Here is a 16592-nt window from a genome sequence, read left to right as displayed (position 1 = left end):
ATAAGGTACCAGATCCTTTAGAGATCGATGGCATCGAGGTGCAGTGGCAGGACACAGTCCAATATCTGGGAGTAATACTAGATTAAGGGCTGGCCTGGGGCCCTCACTTAAGGGCAGCCGCTGCAAAGACCAAGGGGGCAATGGCCTCGCTATACCCTCTGCTCAATAGAAGAAGCCACATGTCCGTCGATGGGAAACTGAGGCTAATAAAGTCCATCATGCAACCGATCCTCACGTATGGATCAGCAGCATGGGGGCATGCCGTGCAATCTCATCTTAGACCGATACAATCGGTTGAAAGCATTTACCTCCGAATAGCGGTGAATGCACCAAGATTCATTAGTAATGAAGTAATTCGTTCTAATCTAAATTGGCAACTAGTGCGCAGTGGTAATCAGAATCAAAGCCGCCAAAACCTTTAAAAAGGCAGAAGTACATCCAGACGAATTATTGAGGGCACTGGTGAATTACTCATCGGAACCCGAAATAACTCAGTCATGGAAGCGGCCGCGGCACCAGCTGTAGAACTCACAGACGACATAAGTATCCGCCTAGAGAAGTAAAGACCCAAAAACCCGAAAGATAGGTCAAGCCGTAGCCATTAAATTGGCGGGCTGCGAGATATCTTAAAAAAGGTAGAGCGAGTCCCAACGACGACTGCTACGGAGAGATCGAAGATCATAGGCACCGGGCTCGAAATTCTCAGAAAATACGGGGTTTGTTAGTGGGTAAAAATTCCACACAGGCCGGAGTACGGACTCCAGTACGTCTTACCGAGAAAATTTATTTTCCCCGGGTCCCCAAAAAAGAAAAAACGCTCTCTTTCCCATTTGGTCTCTTTTGCTGCTTTGAGCTCCCTCTCGAGGTAAAATATCACTGTCATCACCCTCAGAATTGTTTATGTAAAAGCTACGATAATTAGTGTAGTGTTAATACTGTGTAAATAAAGTGGTTGAGTAGGGAAAGCGTGTAGTCAATATCCAGGATCAGTTTCTTAGCCGGGTTTAAATGCTGATCACTTCAGCAGCGTGTTCAGCTCATCCCGTTAGCTCCAGTTGCACGCTACATTGTACCGGCACCTGGTCGGTATACGTAAACACCACTAAACCCGACACATTATTTGGATATAACCTTAAAATTTTAAGATTTAAATAAAAACATTATATCCTTTAAAAATTGAAAATAGAGAAGTAAAAGGTAGGAATAGTATGATGCCAGGCGCCAACACTAAAATGTCTAGGGACTAGGAGGTAGGATAGAAAAGAAGCTCATTGCTAAAGGAATTTCCAATATTCATTCTAGTAGGGATAGAGTATACAAATTAGTAACAAATTCCTGTTTCTTCTAATGCAAAGAAAACTTATCTTTGATATTGTCTCAAAGCACAATTTTTATAAACGTCTACAAGAAATTCATTGTCGAGGTTCGATTAACTTGAGACTTGGAATTTGAACTTGTGAGGTTTGAGTTTCAAGATTGATCAGTGGGATTTCATTATCCTTGTAGTATTATCAATCATAGCGAAAGTTCTCGGTGGAAAGTAGGTACTGTAGCCGCTTGTCCTTTTAAGATCAGAACCACACTGGAAAGAAGGGAAGTGGTAGTTCCAAGTGGAATCAGGGGAAAAGGATTTTATCACCTTCGAAAGAGAAAGCTGCCCACTAGGGAAAGGATTCCCGAGGGTGACAGAGAGAGGTAAATAATTTTTAATTATATCGTGAGAAGTTGTTCTTACCATGCCAGACTTTACTTCAAGTGATTATTCACTTATTGATTAGTGGTACACTCAAAGAAAATTTATAATGGGGAATGAATAATTTATTTAAAATTAATTGAATTACCATCACAACATAAAGGGCATCAAGTAGGGAGAAGTAAAGGCAAAATTGCTCAAGAACCAAGCCTAGGTGGTCCAAGTTAAGAAAAACAATTTTTGTAACATACAACAATAAATGAACATTTATTATGTCGGGTTTCTTTACCTACAGTACTTTTATTAGAAGTTTATTTGGCAAATGTCCTTCTTAAGTAACAGTGCAGTGCAGGTTTGAAGTATATCCAATAAGTCTCAAAACATCCCATATCATAATAACTTCCATTATTACTTAAAAAACATTTACTAAAGGGTATAGTATAACAAATCAGTAAGTTGTGGGTAAGTGGAATTAAGGTTTTAGGACAGAAATTATTGAACATTTCGTATTGATGGTGCTTCTACTTTCGAATTTTGCAAGGTGCAATGAATTTTTTACAGAGATATATATTGATTTTTTCAACGGGGATTTTTTTGAATTAATAAAGACGTTTATTTAGCGAAAATGTGTTTTATGATTAAATAAAACAAGTTAAATATCCGCAATAAAAAACCCAAAAATAAAGGTACCAAAAGCACACGTTTACAACGTAAGCAATAAACCTCAAACCCTCATCCTTCCAAAGGTATCATCATTATTAATTGTACCAATTGGTATTTAAAAACTGGTGGAGGATCAAGGAAATACCATATGATGCAGGTAAGGACCAAGCTAACATTAAGGGAAAGGAAGGAATGGACGTCTCAAAGGAATTCAACAGGAGAAAGACGAAATGCAGGGGGAGGTCTAGACCATAGTTACGACTGGATATATCATCGCCAAGAAGATTCCATCGAGGAGGAGGGAATCAGGGATGAAAACTAGAAGAGGAGGAATGATGGAGTTTTTAGGGTACACACCTAATGTAAGAAGGTTCGTTGCATCGATAGGGCTGGACTAAATAACACGTAGAAGGTATTTTGCAAAAGGTAAGATAAAGGGAACAAGGAAGTCTAAAGAAGATTATACCACCGAGCGGAAGACAGAGGTCTCCAAACGGATCTCCGAAAAGTCAGGGGCCACGGAGATAAAAGTAACTTTGGACCAACCTTCCATCGAAAGTGGAATTATTGGTCCAAGATTCATCGGTCCATATATTTAGTGTGGGAGTTTCCTAGAAGACACGTCTTCCTTCAGGTGGGAATTTGAAAGAAAGAAAGCTAACCGGAACTAACCTAACCAAAAGATAGTAGAGAGTAAAGTAACCAGTAGTTATAAGGGTGGAGGGTTGCATTCATTTTTTACTTTTCAGTACTTTCAGAAGAAAAACTAGGGTTTATACACAAGTAGTATAGGAAAGGAACAAAAGGAAACAGGATACTCATTACATTTTTTTTAGGACAAAGGAGCCCTAGACATACACACATATCAAAGTTTGGATCGTTGCAACTAAGACAATTATTAAGAGATTGGTTTGGAAATTGGAATTGAAAATGTGGATACTTACCACATTTGCAGAGAGAAACAAGGGGCCCTAGAGACACGCACATATCCAAATATGGATTGTTGCAAACAAGAGGATTATTAAAAGATCTATTATTTAAGACAAAGTAAGTTTCTATAGTCTCAGAAGGAATAGAATTTTGTGGCTCGGTCAGTTTACGAGTGGAAAATTAGAAATTTGGCAGATATTTTCTCACAGCAAGAAGACGCTTCACCACTCGCAGGATTATTTCATTGGAAATGTTTATTTCGGTGCAGTGGTGTTTGGTTTAGCGATCGATACCTGGGCCTCGGGGGCATTTGGACACTGACAGTGCAGGATTAGCAGACCATTAGGAAGAGGGAACATTAAAACTGGTACACATTTACAGGGAATAGGTTATGTTATCATCGAATTAGTCAGTACCCCAAGGAAGTGGATCATCGACAAGGAACATTTGCAACAGTTGAAGAGGAACATAACCTTTACTTATTATTATTATTATTATTATCATTATTATTATTATTATTATTATTATTATCATTATTATTATTATTATTATTATTATTATCATTATTATTATTATTATTATTATCATTATTATTATTATTATTATTATCATTATTATTATTATTATTAATTTTTCAAAGAACAAACGCACACATTTCTAAGTGCGTGGGAATTTTAGTTCTTTACAGGATTTGGACGCTCATAGGGAAAGTTAGCATTTTATTTCCAAATAGGTATCTCGGAAAATAGAATCGTAAAGCCACTTGCTATTCCTTTGAGAAATTTTATCCGCAATCGTGTATTTATAGGAAGGATAAAGGAGACCTCTTTTGAAAGTTACCTTTTTAGGTAGTTAAAGATTATTACTCCAAGGGAGGAATGAATGGATGGATACATGGAAAGAAACTCTGAAGGAAACTGCACATCAGAGCAGAAAGCTTCAAAGAAGTAGGAACGGAAAGCAAGTTACATATTCAACCTCTACAACGACAAAGGATGGGAACCTGTAACGAAGATCCTTTCCCACGAGAGTGCAAAACAACTATTTCCTAGGAATCGGCAGAGTCAGCAAACCTACGATATAAATTATAGGAATCACGGAAAAAAGTGGCTTTTTAGTATTCAGAATTAGAATAGTTAGTTGAATGCTCTTTGCGTTTTTTTAAAAATCCCCTTTTCTGGAAATAAAATCTAACTAGCATCATTATTGGATATAAGGAGAGGAAGGTGAGGAGGAGTGATTGAAACAGGAATAGAAATCAACACTTACTACAGAGGAGGAGGATGGGAGGGAACGCAGTTAGTCAGAGGAAGGAGGAGATGAATTTGCAAGTAGATTATCTTTGTATTTTTCCTCGTTAACCAAACAAACAGTAACTGCACATCGTAAGAGGAAGAATTGAGACAATTTGGCGAACGTGTTTTTTTTTAATGCCGGATAAAGATCTTTAACACGTTGACTGCGTTACATTTCTTCGGGGCACTGTATTTTGCAATAATACTGTGCGGCACAACATTTTAAGAAATATCTTTTCTGTGCGGATGACATAACTACGTCATTTTTTGTCATAGACAAACGATACAAGTAGCAAATTATATGTTTTTCTATGTTCTATAACTATGTTTGTATTTATAAATACATATCCCCTAGGGTATGTATCGCATATTCATGAATATTTTCTTTTTGTGTGCGTTACACGTCCCTGGCGACATGTACTGGCAAGTCCATGCAAGTTTATGGATGCTCTGTTTTAAACTCGCCTCGGTTTGAAATCCATTTAGTATTGCTCAGATATTTGTTATGCCAACAAGAGCCCAAAAAATTTTTAATTTGTCACGTCAAAATGTATCTAGTAGTAGCAATAGTGATGTTCAAATTCATAACCGTCAAGCAGGTAATCAAACTGAAAAATTTCAAGCATCTGGGTTATCAATAAGTGCGTCAAGATCCCAAGAAAAAAAATTCTGTTATAATGAAGTTGTCCAACCCGTCATTCCAACAGAGTACAATTCTGACTCCGATTTTTCTGATCCATTCGATAGCGATGATTCCACCTTTGATCAAACATTCAATCCAGCAAAATGTGATGATTTCGAAAGTTCTTCAGATGAAAAAGACAAAAAAATTTATGAATATACGTCTAACAGTTACGAAAATTCAGATATAGAAGCAGAAAACAAATCAATAGACAATAAAGAGACCGATGAAATAAACGTCGACATTACTCCAAATATGCACGACTGGGGTAATACTAATACTGGTGTCAATGCATTTAAAATGTTTACTAGCAACAATTTTATTGATCCTTCGATAGACGTTACTGATATTAAGTCACTCATTGATATGTTCCAATATTTTTTGAATAATGATGTTCTGAACAGCATTGTTGTAATTGTAACAGAAACAAATAGATACGCCCCCCAAAAATTATTACAAGGCTATACTCCAAAATCGAGAATTAAATTTTGGAACTGTACTGACCGAAATGAAATTCGGAAGTTTTTTGCCGTTTTGTTGGTAATGGGCATGACAAAAGTACCTAGTATCAATCTTTACTGGTCTAAAGACAAAATGTTTCACAACGAATTTATTGCAACCTTAATTCCTAGAGACAGATTTTTGCTACTTTTGAAATATATCCATTTTTCTAACAATGAGGAAGCAGTATCGGGGGATAGATTACATAAAACAAAAAAAATATTGTCTATGTTGCTTAAAAATTATAACAGTATTATTAAACCAGAGAGAATTCTTACCATCGACGAAACAATGGTCCCTTATAGAGGAAGATTACACTTCCGCTAATACATCCCTTATAAATCTCATAAATATGGAGTTAAATTGTATAAAATGTGCTCGTTAGACGGATTTACATTTAACATGAAGATTTATGCTGGGAAGGGGACTACAACTACTGAAATTGGACATTCGCATGAGATTGTAATGCAGCTTTTAGAAATTATTGAGCCAAAAGAAGGACGCATAATTTTTGGTGACAATTTCTATTCAAGTATACCTTTAGTGGAGAGTTTGTATAAACAGAAAATGTTTTACTGTGGAACCCTAAGAAGCAACAGAAAAGGAATCCCACAAGGATTGAATCATAAAATAAAAAGAGGAGAAGTTATTGGAAAAGAACGAGATGGTATCAAAATTATAAAATGGGTTAACAAAAGACCAGTTATGTTAAGAACAAGTGACCCTAGTCACGATGCCACGGTAATTAGTACTGGTACGTAATAATTTTAACCCAAAAATCTCTGTGCCTATATTATTGCTTCCATGTACCTAATATAAATGTATCTACACTCACTTTCACATGAAATGCACCACCCAGTAATAATAATAATTAAGTCTTGTAATTTTGGCAAAATAATGCTTTATAATAGAGTATCAAATTATCATATTTCCAGTAAAAAAGAAAGAATGCTAGTGGCTTATTTGTCACCGACCTATTAGATTTTTTATTCAATTGTAAATAAATAAAATAATATTTACATGGAAATATCAGTTTATTTTGTTGTTGAACTATGAACAAGACATCTCAAAATGCCCCCAGTGAGACAGTGTCGAAATTTTTCCCACGTTTCGGATTTTAATAGAGGGCGAATTATCGGCATGAAGGAGGGTGGACTTTCTTTTAGTGAGATTGCCCGAAGAATGAATCGGAACCACACCACAATTACGAGAATATGGTCTTCATGGTCTGAAGAAAGGGTTCAGCGACATTGTCCAGCTGGACGTCCTACCCGTAGCAGCGACGCACGTGAAGATCGACTTCTTAGACGGATGGCCATTGGTGATCGATTTCAAACGACAATGTCTGTTGCAGTAGATTGGATGGGAGCTCTAAATCGTCAGGTGTCGATGGCAACAGTTTACAGAAGAATTTCGTCTTTTAACTTTCATTCATACCGTCCAAATCTACGACTGCCACTAACCGCCCAACACCAAGCTTCCATATTGGCCTGGTGTCAAGAACGAATTGATTAGAATCATGAGTGGAACAATATCGTCTTCAGTGACGAGTTGCGATTTTATTTATGGATCAATGATGGTCGTAGAAGAATTAGACGATACCGAGGTGAAAGAAGAAATTTGCAATTTTCTGAAAGGCGCCACACAGCTTTAACACCTGGTGTTATGGTCTAGGGTGCGATATGTGTTTACTGAAGATCTTCTCTTGTGTTCGTTCCAGGCACCCTAAACGCACGTCGCTACATTGACAATGTTCTAAGGCCAGTATTAGTACCTTTCATGCAAACTTTACCAAATGGCATTTTCCAACAGGATAATGCAAGACCACATAGTGCGAACATTACTCGACGATACCTGGAAGAAGCACAATTGGAAATACTGCCTTGGCCTGCACGGTCACCGGACCTATCGCCCATCGAACATCTTTGGGATATGATAAGTCGCCGTCTTCGAAATTTACCGAGGCCTCCAAGCAATGTGGATGACCTACGACATCATCTTGAGGTAGCATGGAATGAAATACCCCAGGAAGATATTGATCATTTGTTGCAAAGCATACCGGGAAGAGTACGTGCTTGCATTGCTGTACGAGGCAATGTCACTCATTATTAATTTTTTCATTATCAAATGTTGTATCTTTTAACTGAAAGTCTGATCATTTGATACTCTATTATGAAGCATTATTTTGCCAAAATTACAAGACTTAATTATTATTATTACTGGGTGGTGCATTTCATGTGAAAGTGAGTGTATTTGAAATTCTAGGTCAACGTAACAGAATAGGCTTTGAAATTTTAAAGCCCAAATGCATTATTGATTATAATAAAGCAAAAAAAGGGGTGGATTATAGTGACCAAATGTCTTCCTATCATAGCTCAATTAGAAAAAGCTTAAAATGGTACAGGTAAGGAAATGCATTTTTGTTTTATATTTAATCTTAAGAGTTATGGAGGTACCTATTCATTGTAGGAAGGTAGTATTTGAATTAATACTGGGTACCACAGTGGTGAATGCATGGGTAGTCTATAATATGATTGCCCAAACTAAAATTGGAATTTTCCAATTTAGAAAAGAGTTAGCTGAAAGTTTGGCGAGTCGTAAAGATGTCGTACAAGTTCCTTTGGCCAGGAAACGGATGCATAGCTTCATTAAACCAGAAGGACCTGGAAGAAAGAAGAGAAACCCACGCAAAGGATGTTACCAGAACCTTCGACAAACTTTGACGAGTCGAGAAGCAGATAAAAAAGTCCGTCGAGTAATAAGTTTTTGCAGTGACTCTCCGAACCTTCCTGGATTCTGCTTAGAATGTTTCAATAAACATCATAATTAGTTTGTTTTTCCTTAGTAAGCATAAGAATAATATTTTAATTATGTAAGTAATATTATGTTTTAGTTTTTAAATAAATTAAATTATGTTACATATTAAATTATTACTAAATTAAAAATGATTACCAACACACTCCTGTAGACATAATTCTTCTGAAAACAAAATTATGATTTACGTGTATTATTTACAGGGTGTCCCAAAAGTAATGGGACAAAGAGAAACGGCAGATTCCTAACATCAAAATATTAAGATCTAGCGTAATTGTTGTATTCCGAAAGTTAATATTAACAGAGATACAGGGTGTTAAAGTTTAAAGTTTATTTTTGATTTTTTTTCATATCTTTAACGTCTTTTGACTTATGGTACTAAAATTTGGTATACGGGGGTTTTCGGACTTGGGAAACTGGTTAGGACTGTCGGTTTCATTGTCGCTAATAGGGGGCGCCACTTTAAAACGTCTTGGCTAGTTAAAACGGCTGTAATTTTTTTCTACGTAGCTCCAGTAGCCCCATTAATTAAAATTATTATTATGTTTAAAATTCTAAACAAAAAAGGTATACTTATTAGAAATCTCAAAATTTTACCGTTTTCGAGATATTTGTCACTTTAATAACGTTCATAATGTAATAATGATATGTGCGCTACGACTTAATTAATATCCAGATAATTTAAAGACAAGTTTTTTTATTATAGCTTAAAATTGTTCTACATGGCCACCATTAACCTCGATGCATTTTGAGATTCGTTTCATGAACGACTGTCTGATTTTATAGAGAAATTCTTCATTCTTTAATAAGTCAGCTGCATTAACAATTCTTGCCCATAATTGATGGCGGTCATTGATTGTTTCGTTGTAAACAATTGCTTTCATGTAGCCCCAAATACAAAAATCCAACGGATTCAAATCCGGACTTCGAGGAGGCCATGAAAGCGGACCGCCTCGTCCTATCCATCGTCTTGGAAAGCGCGTATTAAAATAATTCCTCACTTGGACAGAAAAGTGTGCTGGAGCTCCGTCCTGCATAAAATACATGTTTTGCCGCACATTCAAAGGCACATCTTCTAAAATTTTTGACAACCTACTACTCTGTCACTGACAAACAGGTATTCAGTTTAAAAATGGCGCCCATGTAAATTTACTTCGTTTGACTTCGCCAGTTTTCGGCTCTATCCAAGAATACATACAAGAATACGAACATTTATGAGGTATTAATCTAGGGAATATCTCGAAAACGGTCAAATTTTCAGACTTCTAATAAGTATACCTTTTTTGTTTAGAATTTTAAACAGAATAATATTTTTAATTAATGGGGCTACTGAAGCTGCGTAGAAAAAAATTAGAGCCGTTTTAACTAGCCAAGACGTTTTAAAGTGGCGCCCCCTATTAGTTTCCCAAGTCCAAAAACCCCCGTATACCAAATTTCAGTACCATAAATAAAAAATGTTAAAGATACGAAAAAAAATCAAAAATAAAATTTAAACTTTAACACCCTGTATCTCTATTAATATTAACTTTCGGAATAAAACAATTGCTCTGGATTTTAATATTTTGATGTCAGGAATCTGCCGTTCCTCTTTGTCCTTTTACTTTTGGGACACCCTGTATATACGTTACAAGCTCCTGGTGTTATGTATCAAGCTACGGTTTTATGGGAAGACAGATTGCTTCTTGATCAGTTAAAATATATAGGCTAAATGCATAAAAATTTTCGTGTGTAAATATACATGTCAGCGCACGACTCTTCTGTATATACAAGGTGATTCACGTAACTGTTTCATTAGAAACTTTTGTACTTGTAACTAATCTAAATTTTTCATATTTGGGAGTTAAATTAATATAGATAGACTCTACTTTTTTAAAATATTTTGAAGGTCATATCACTTCTGGTTATACCGGAAGTCAAGGTCAACTTCCTTATTTCAAATGGAACACTCAGTATATTTTTGCATTATTGGAATCTAGGGATTAAGCTGATTAAATTCTTATTAGGTACTTCTATACCTAAATCTAACCGTTTCTAAGATATTTTGGTTTAAAAGAAAAATCTGTCTAAAACACCATTTCTATAAAATTTAAAATTCTCAGCTATTATTGAAGCTGGCTTTACGAAAATTTGCTGACATGTTAACTAGATATGGTAGATTAGGTTAATGTGAAAAGTTTTTATAAATATCATACAGGGTGTCCAAAAAATATGTCATATTTAAAGAACGTTGATAGTAAAAAAGTTGCTTATTTCAAATGGAACACCCCATATATTTTTATATGTTTGGAATCTAAATTTAATTCTGAATCGATTACTATTAAGCATCCCTATACCTAAAATGAACGCTTTTGCTTGGAATTAAATTTTTTAAGACATGGAAAAGTCGAAACTAAAAAGTCTTATTCTAGACCCACAATAAATAAAAAAATAATAAATCAAAACAAAGGAAATTAAATTAAAATAAATGTTCAATATAACCTCCATTAACATCTAAACATTTCAAAATTCTTTTTTTAACTTCATGTTGTGTCACTTTATTAATTGTAATGGGGCGAAGGTCTTCAAAAGCATATATATTTTTACAGATTTATCATATTCATCAATTCAGAGGATTCTAAAGAAACATATAATGCATCCTTATTCTTATAAAATTGTACAGTCATTTAAACCGGGAGACGAAGTTAGAAGAAGTAAATTTTGTGAATTTATGCTTGTTCATATTCAGGAAGATTCATCATTTTTGTTAAATATTATAGGGACAGATGAAGCAAAATTCACAAAAGGGGGGTTTATAATCAGAAGAAATCTTCATTATTGGGCAGAAAAAAATCCTCAAATATTCAAAGAGGTCATCAAGATAGTTTTAATGTTAACGTGTTTGCCATGATTATGAATAATGAAGCAAGATATTTTATTTACAATGAAAGTTTAAACACTTCAAAATATTTAGATATATTGAGAGGTATTGTCTCCGACTTTTTAGACACTTTACCTCTTAATATGCTACAGACTGTTTGGTACCAAATGGACGGTGCACCGGCTTACTCTTCCCATGAAGTTTATGAAGAGATGAATCGGACATTTGAAGACCGGTAGATCGGATGTAACGGGCCATGAAAATGGCCACCAAGGTCACCCGACTTGTCGCCCCTAGATTTCTTTTTATGGAGTCATATAAAGTCTCGGGTTTATGAAGTTTCCATAGAAAGCAAACAACATCTTTGTGATATAATTCGAGAAGCTTTTGAAGACCTTCGCCTCATTACAATTAATAAAGTGACACAGCATGAAGTTAAAAAAAGAATTTTGAAATGTTTAGAAGTTAATGGAGGTCATATTGAACATTTATTTTAATTTAATTTTCTTTGTTTTGATTTATTATTTTTTTATTCATTGTGGGTCTAGAATAAGACTTTTTAGTTTCGACTTTTCCATGTCTTAAAAAATTTGATTCTAATATCCTGAATTTGTTTTTTGTGATTTTCGGAAGATGCGAATATCTTTCGTTGGATGTACGGCAAGTTCTCTCCAAAACTTTGTTACACTCTCCATGAATAAAGAATAAATTTAAAATATCACTATTTGAATAAGTATTATTACAGTTCATGATTCTAAACTGCTGAGCGAACTTATTAAATTGACAATTACATTAACGCATTTTACAGGAAGCAGCCATGTTCTTTTCAAATCCAACTAAGATACTTAGAATTATTAGTGTACAATATTAAAAAATCGCAAATTAGAGCAAAAGCGTTCATTTTAGGTATAGGGATGCTTAATAGTAATCGATTCAGAATGAAATTTAGATTCCAAACATATAGAAATATATGGGGTGTTTCATTTGAAATAAGCGACTTTTTTACTATCAAAGTTCTTTAAATATGACATGTTTTTTGGACACCCTGTATGATATTTATAAAAACTTTTCACATTAACCTAATCTGCCATATCTAGTTAACATGTCAGCAAATTTTCGTAAAACCAGCTTCAATAATAGCTGAGAATTTTAAATTTTATAGAAATGGTGTTTTAGACAGATTTTTCTTTTAAACCAAAATATCTTAGAAACGGTTAGATTTAGGTATAGAAGTACCTAATAAGAATTTAATCAGCTTAATCCCTAGATTCCAAAAATGCAAAAATATACTGGGTGTTCCATTTGAAATAAGAAAGTTGACCTTGACTTCCGGTATAACCAGAAGTGATATGACCTTCAAAATATTTTTAAAAAGTAGAGTCTATCTATATTAGTTTAACTCCCAAATATGAAAAATTTAGATTAGTTACAAGTACAAAAGTTTCTAATGAAACAGTTACGTGAATCACCCTGTATATAATAATAATGATACATACTAAATAAGATTAAATAAAATGTTTAAAAATTTGACCGTGGTATTCAATGCACTTGCGAATTCGCATTTGCATCTGTTTAATAGCTCTATTTATAGTTCTTCCTCGAATAGCTCTCACTTCTCTGATTAAATTCTGTTCTAAAATTTCTACATTGCGCGGAATATTTTTATATAATTTATTTTTTAAAAAGTCCCAAAGGAAAAAATTTAAAGGATTAAGATCAGGACTTCTAACTGGCCATCGAATATATCCTTTATTGCCAATCCATTTATTTGGAAACAACATGTTCAGCAAATCTGTTACTTGTCTCCCATTGTGTGGTGGTGCCCCATCTTGTTGCCACCATAGATCACGCAACACGGCCAAAGGTTCGTTTTCTAGTGAATCCATAATTTGATTTCTTATTAAATTAAGGTACCGTTCCGAATTTAAATTTTCTCGGTAGATTAAGGGTCCAATAATATTATTATTATATGTATAATCCTACCCAGACATTAAAAGAGTTGCGACCTTGTGCTCTTACTTCCTGATTTATTCTAGGATTGTCTATTGATCAATAATGTTCATTATTTCTATTAAAAATTCCATTGGTCGAAAAGTTGCATTCGTCGGAGAAAATAATTTTATTCAAAAAATTATCGTCATCTTGTATTTTTTGTTCAAGCCAATGACAAACTTCTAATCTTTTTTCGAAATCGTCCGGTCTCAATGTATTGCTAACATGAATTTTATAGGGTTTAAATTTGTATGATTTCAACGTTCTTATTATCGATATTTTTGACATATTTAATTCTTGTGCGTACTGTCTCAATGATCCCCGAGGATTGTTAATAGCCTATAAAAAATAATAATGTAAATTGTTTTCAAATTAAAAGGACAATATAATAAATAAATTTTTACTTGGTTTAAAATGACTTCTTCGTCTTCAGCATCATGTCAATTTCCATATTTTTCCCGGGGTTTAATAAAAGAACCAAATTCTGCTAAATTGCTATCAAGACGACTGAAAAAACTCATATGTGGCTGATGTCTTTCAGGATATTTTTGTAAATAGCACTCTGAAGATACTTGAGCATGTCTATTACAAGCGTAATAGATTTTTATCATATCGCGCTTTTCAAGTGATGAAAACATTTTATTTTACTTTAATAATAATTAATATCAACTTTAACTAAACCTATAAACTATAATTTACTGAATACATTTAATAGAACGAAAATTTGACAGTAATTGTTAAATGTTTAACAATTATTGTTTACTTGTTTAAAACAAAAGTAGAACGAACTCAATCATAGCCACCTGCTTGTCCATATGTGTTGTTTTAATACTCATAAGTCCTCTCTATTGTGATACTTTATATAAAATTATTTATGTTATTTATTTCATATATTAAAATTGATTGAAAACATCTATTACGCGAGAAGAACCTCGAATCAACAGTTTATATATAATTTCTCAATAAAACAATGAGCATAAGGAGGACAAACCTATGTTAAAAAAGATGTAGGAGAATGCTAGATATATGCACCTTTTAAGAGGGTATTTTTATCATATCTACTAACTTTCTTGATGATTGTTATATGTCATTGTTCTAAGAAGGGCAAAAGGTAATAAAAGACAAGATAAAAAATCCAGGTCCGTATTTTTAAAAAATAAGTTGATGATGGTTGCTCAAAGATGAAACGTCGGATTTCAAATTTCACAACACCATCTTGTAGGGAATAAAAAGTGGCAACAATGAAGTAACATCTGTTTTGGAATATTTTTTCAAATAAAGTCAGGAAAAAATAAAATTGATATAGCAAAATTTCGATTTTTTCTGGATATCTCCGAAAGTATTCGGAATTTTTCCACATATGAAGTAGCATTTTGTTGGGCACTAAATTGCGCAACTTTGCCCTAATTTAAGCGACGTCGTATCTCTTATAGTTTCTGAAATCCCAATGATACGCCTCGAATTTGGACCACCCTGTACTCTATTCAATTAGTGCATTAATTCAGTCATTAGATTGTTATTAAACACCTAAATGACACACACCGTTAATTGATATAGCGAATTGTTTACTCTTAAAAATTAAAAAACTACGTACAGGTCCATAATAGAAATTTTCTTTATTAAGGCCGAAAAAAAATACTAAAACGCAATTAAACTATAAAGTGTTATACGAGTACATCTGTAATGGGAACTTGCGAAACAAACTGAGAAACACTTTTGGCAGTAATTTATTGTACCGTTTGTAATACCCCTATGGTCACAAATAATATACACAGTGTGACCCATTTAAGATAGAAACACCCCTGTAACATTTACATTTATAACTCGATTTCAAAGAATCAAGGCTCAAAAGATAGAGAATAAAAAAGCTATATTTATGCTGTAAAAATTGTTTTCTAACTCATCCGACCAAGGCCTACTATAATTTTTTTCTACGTCAAAAATCATCTTATCTCGGACACCCTGTATGTAGATAACTTCTCTGAAAATGTATTGATTTTTCAATCACATCAAAATTAAATGGAATCTCATCGTGTTTATTTAAATTTGTATTATTTTTTGGATGAAATGTTCTATAACCTGTAGACTTTATATTTTTACGGTGATTTTTCTCGCAATAATTTAGCAAAGTCTTTCTTTGTTTTGCACATTATTTAGAAGTGAAATGTTTTTATCAACTTTATCTAATTTTTTTAAATGGATTTTATAACCTGACCAAACTCCATAGTTTCCATTAATTTTAGAATGATTAAACAGAGATGTACACATACAGTGGTGTGCAAAATAATAGCAGCGCAACAACAGTTTTGCAGAGGGTTGATTATTAATTTAGATAATGCTTTTTAACTGATTAGATAAGTTAAAAAGTAAAACTTAAGAAGTTTTTGGAATTAACATTTTAACATGTTGATTGAATTTTACGGTTTTCCTAAATGATGTGATTTTACCCGAACCTCAAAAGGTATTTATAGACAGATATTTTTGTAATTAAATAAAATAATGTTTAACATACCAATTTCGAATCAATAAAATCAAATATTTTAAGTAATTATTAATTATTCGAATCTTTTATTGATAATTTAAACAACATTAAAATGAAAAAATAAAATTTTAAAAAATGCACGGAGGGAGAACTGCACTTAAGACGATGACGTAGCAGGCTACTCACTACTTTACCCATCGCGCCACGCCGATCGTTGCTGAACGTTACAAACACGTAAGTATTTAAGACGCATAGCGTACCTTTAATGCCTTTTTTCTCTTGAATGATTGAGTGTTGTATTCCATTTTTTTACTCAATTAACATATTAATGGGGTTCTCTATATCCCCAAACTCGTGTCCTCCCCTTGAAAATATTGATTTGAGAAAACGGCTCTCAAGAGGCAACGCAGAGCGTTTATTTGATTCTTACATTTTTTTATGCTGAATGGAATTGGGTAAAAAAATTCAGGGTCCTATATAAAAATAGGAATACAGCGAATATTTCATTTCATTTCTACAACTGCTGCCTGCGGCAAGTGCCACATTTAACGTGCAACACAATTTTTTTTGGTAAGTCGATTTAACTGTTTAAAAAAAGTATGACACTCCTTAACCTTCTCATGTTTCCATATAGTCAGCTGCAACAGTTGCGAGATTAATTATTTGTCCACTAGCAGAATATT

General features: G+C 33.7%; 1 long non-coding RNA gene across 4 annotated transcripts; it reads left to right on the top strand.

Moving 5' to 3' along the window:
- The first annotated feature begins 1114 nt into the window (after positions 1-1114).
- LOC136418945 (uncharacterized) lies at positions 1115-4391 on the top strand. Of its 4 annotated transcripts, XR_010753007.1 has the most exons (5): positions 1115-1250; positions 1571-1695; positions 2514-2990; positions 3193-3403; positions 4135-4391. It is a non-coding gene; the product is annotated as an uncharacterized lncRNA (long non-coding RNA). The 4 variants fall into 4 exon arrangements; XR_010753006.1 differs by having other exon boundaries at positions 2514-3403; XR_010753008.1 differs by lacking the exon at positions 4135-4391 and adding an exon at positions 3496-3748 and having other exon boundaries at positions 2514-3403.
- The last annotated feature ends 12201 nt before the right edge of the window (positions 4392-16592 follow it).

This window comes from Euwallacea similis, unplaced genomic scaffold, assembly GCF_039881205.1.
Source record: "Euwallacea similis isolate ESF13 unplaced genomic scaffold, ESF131.1 scaffold_49, whole genome shotgun sequence".
Classification (NCBI taxonomy): domain Eukaryota; kingdom Metazoa; phylum Arthropoda; class Insecta; order Coleoptera; family Curculionidae; genus Euwallacea; species Euwallacea similis.
Note: the sequence above shows the minus strand (reverse complement) of the source record. Positions and strands in the feature narration are given on the sequence as shown.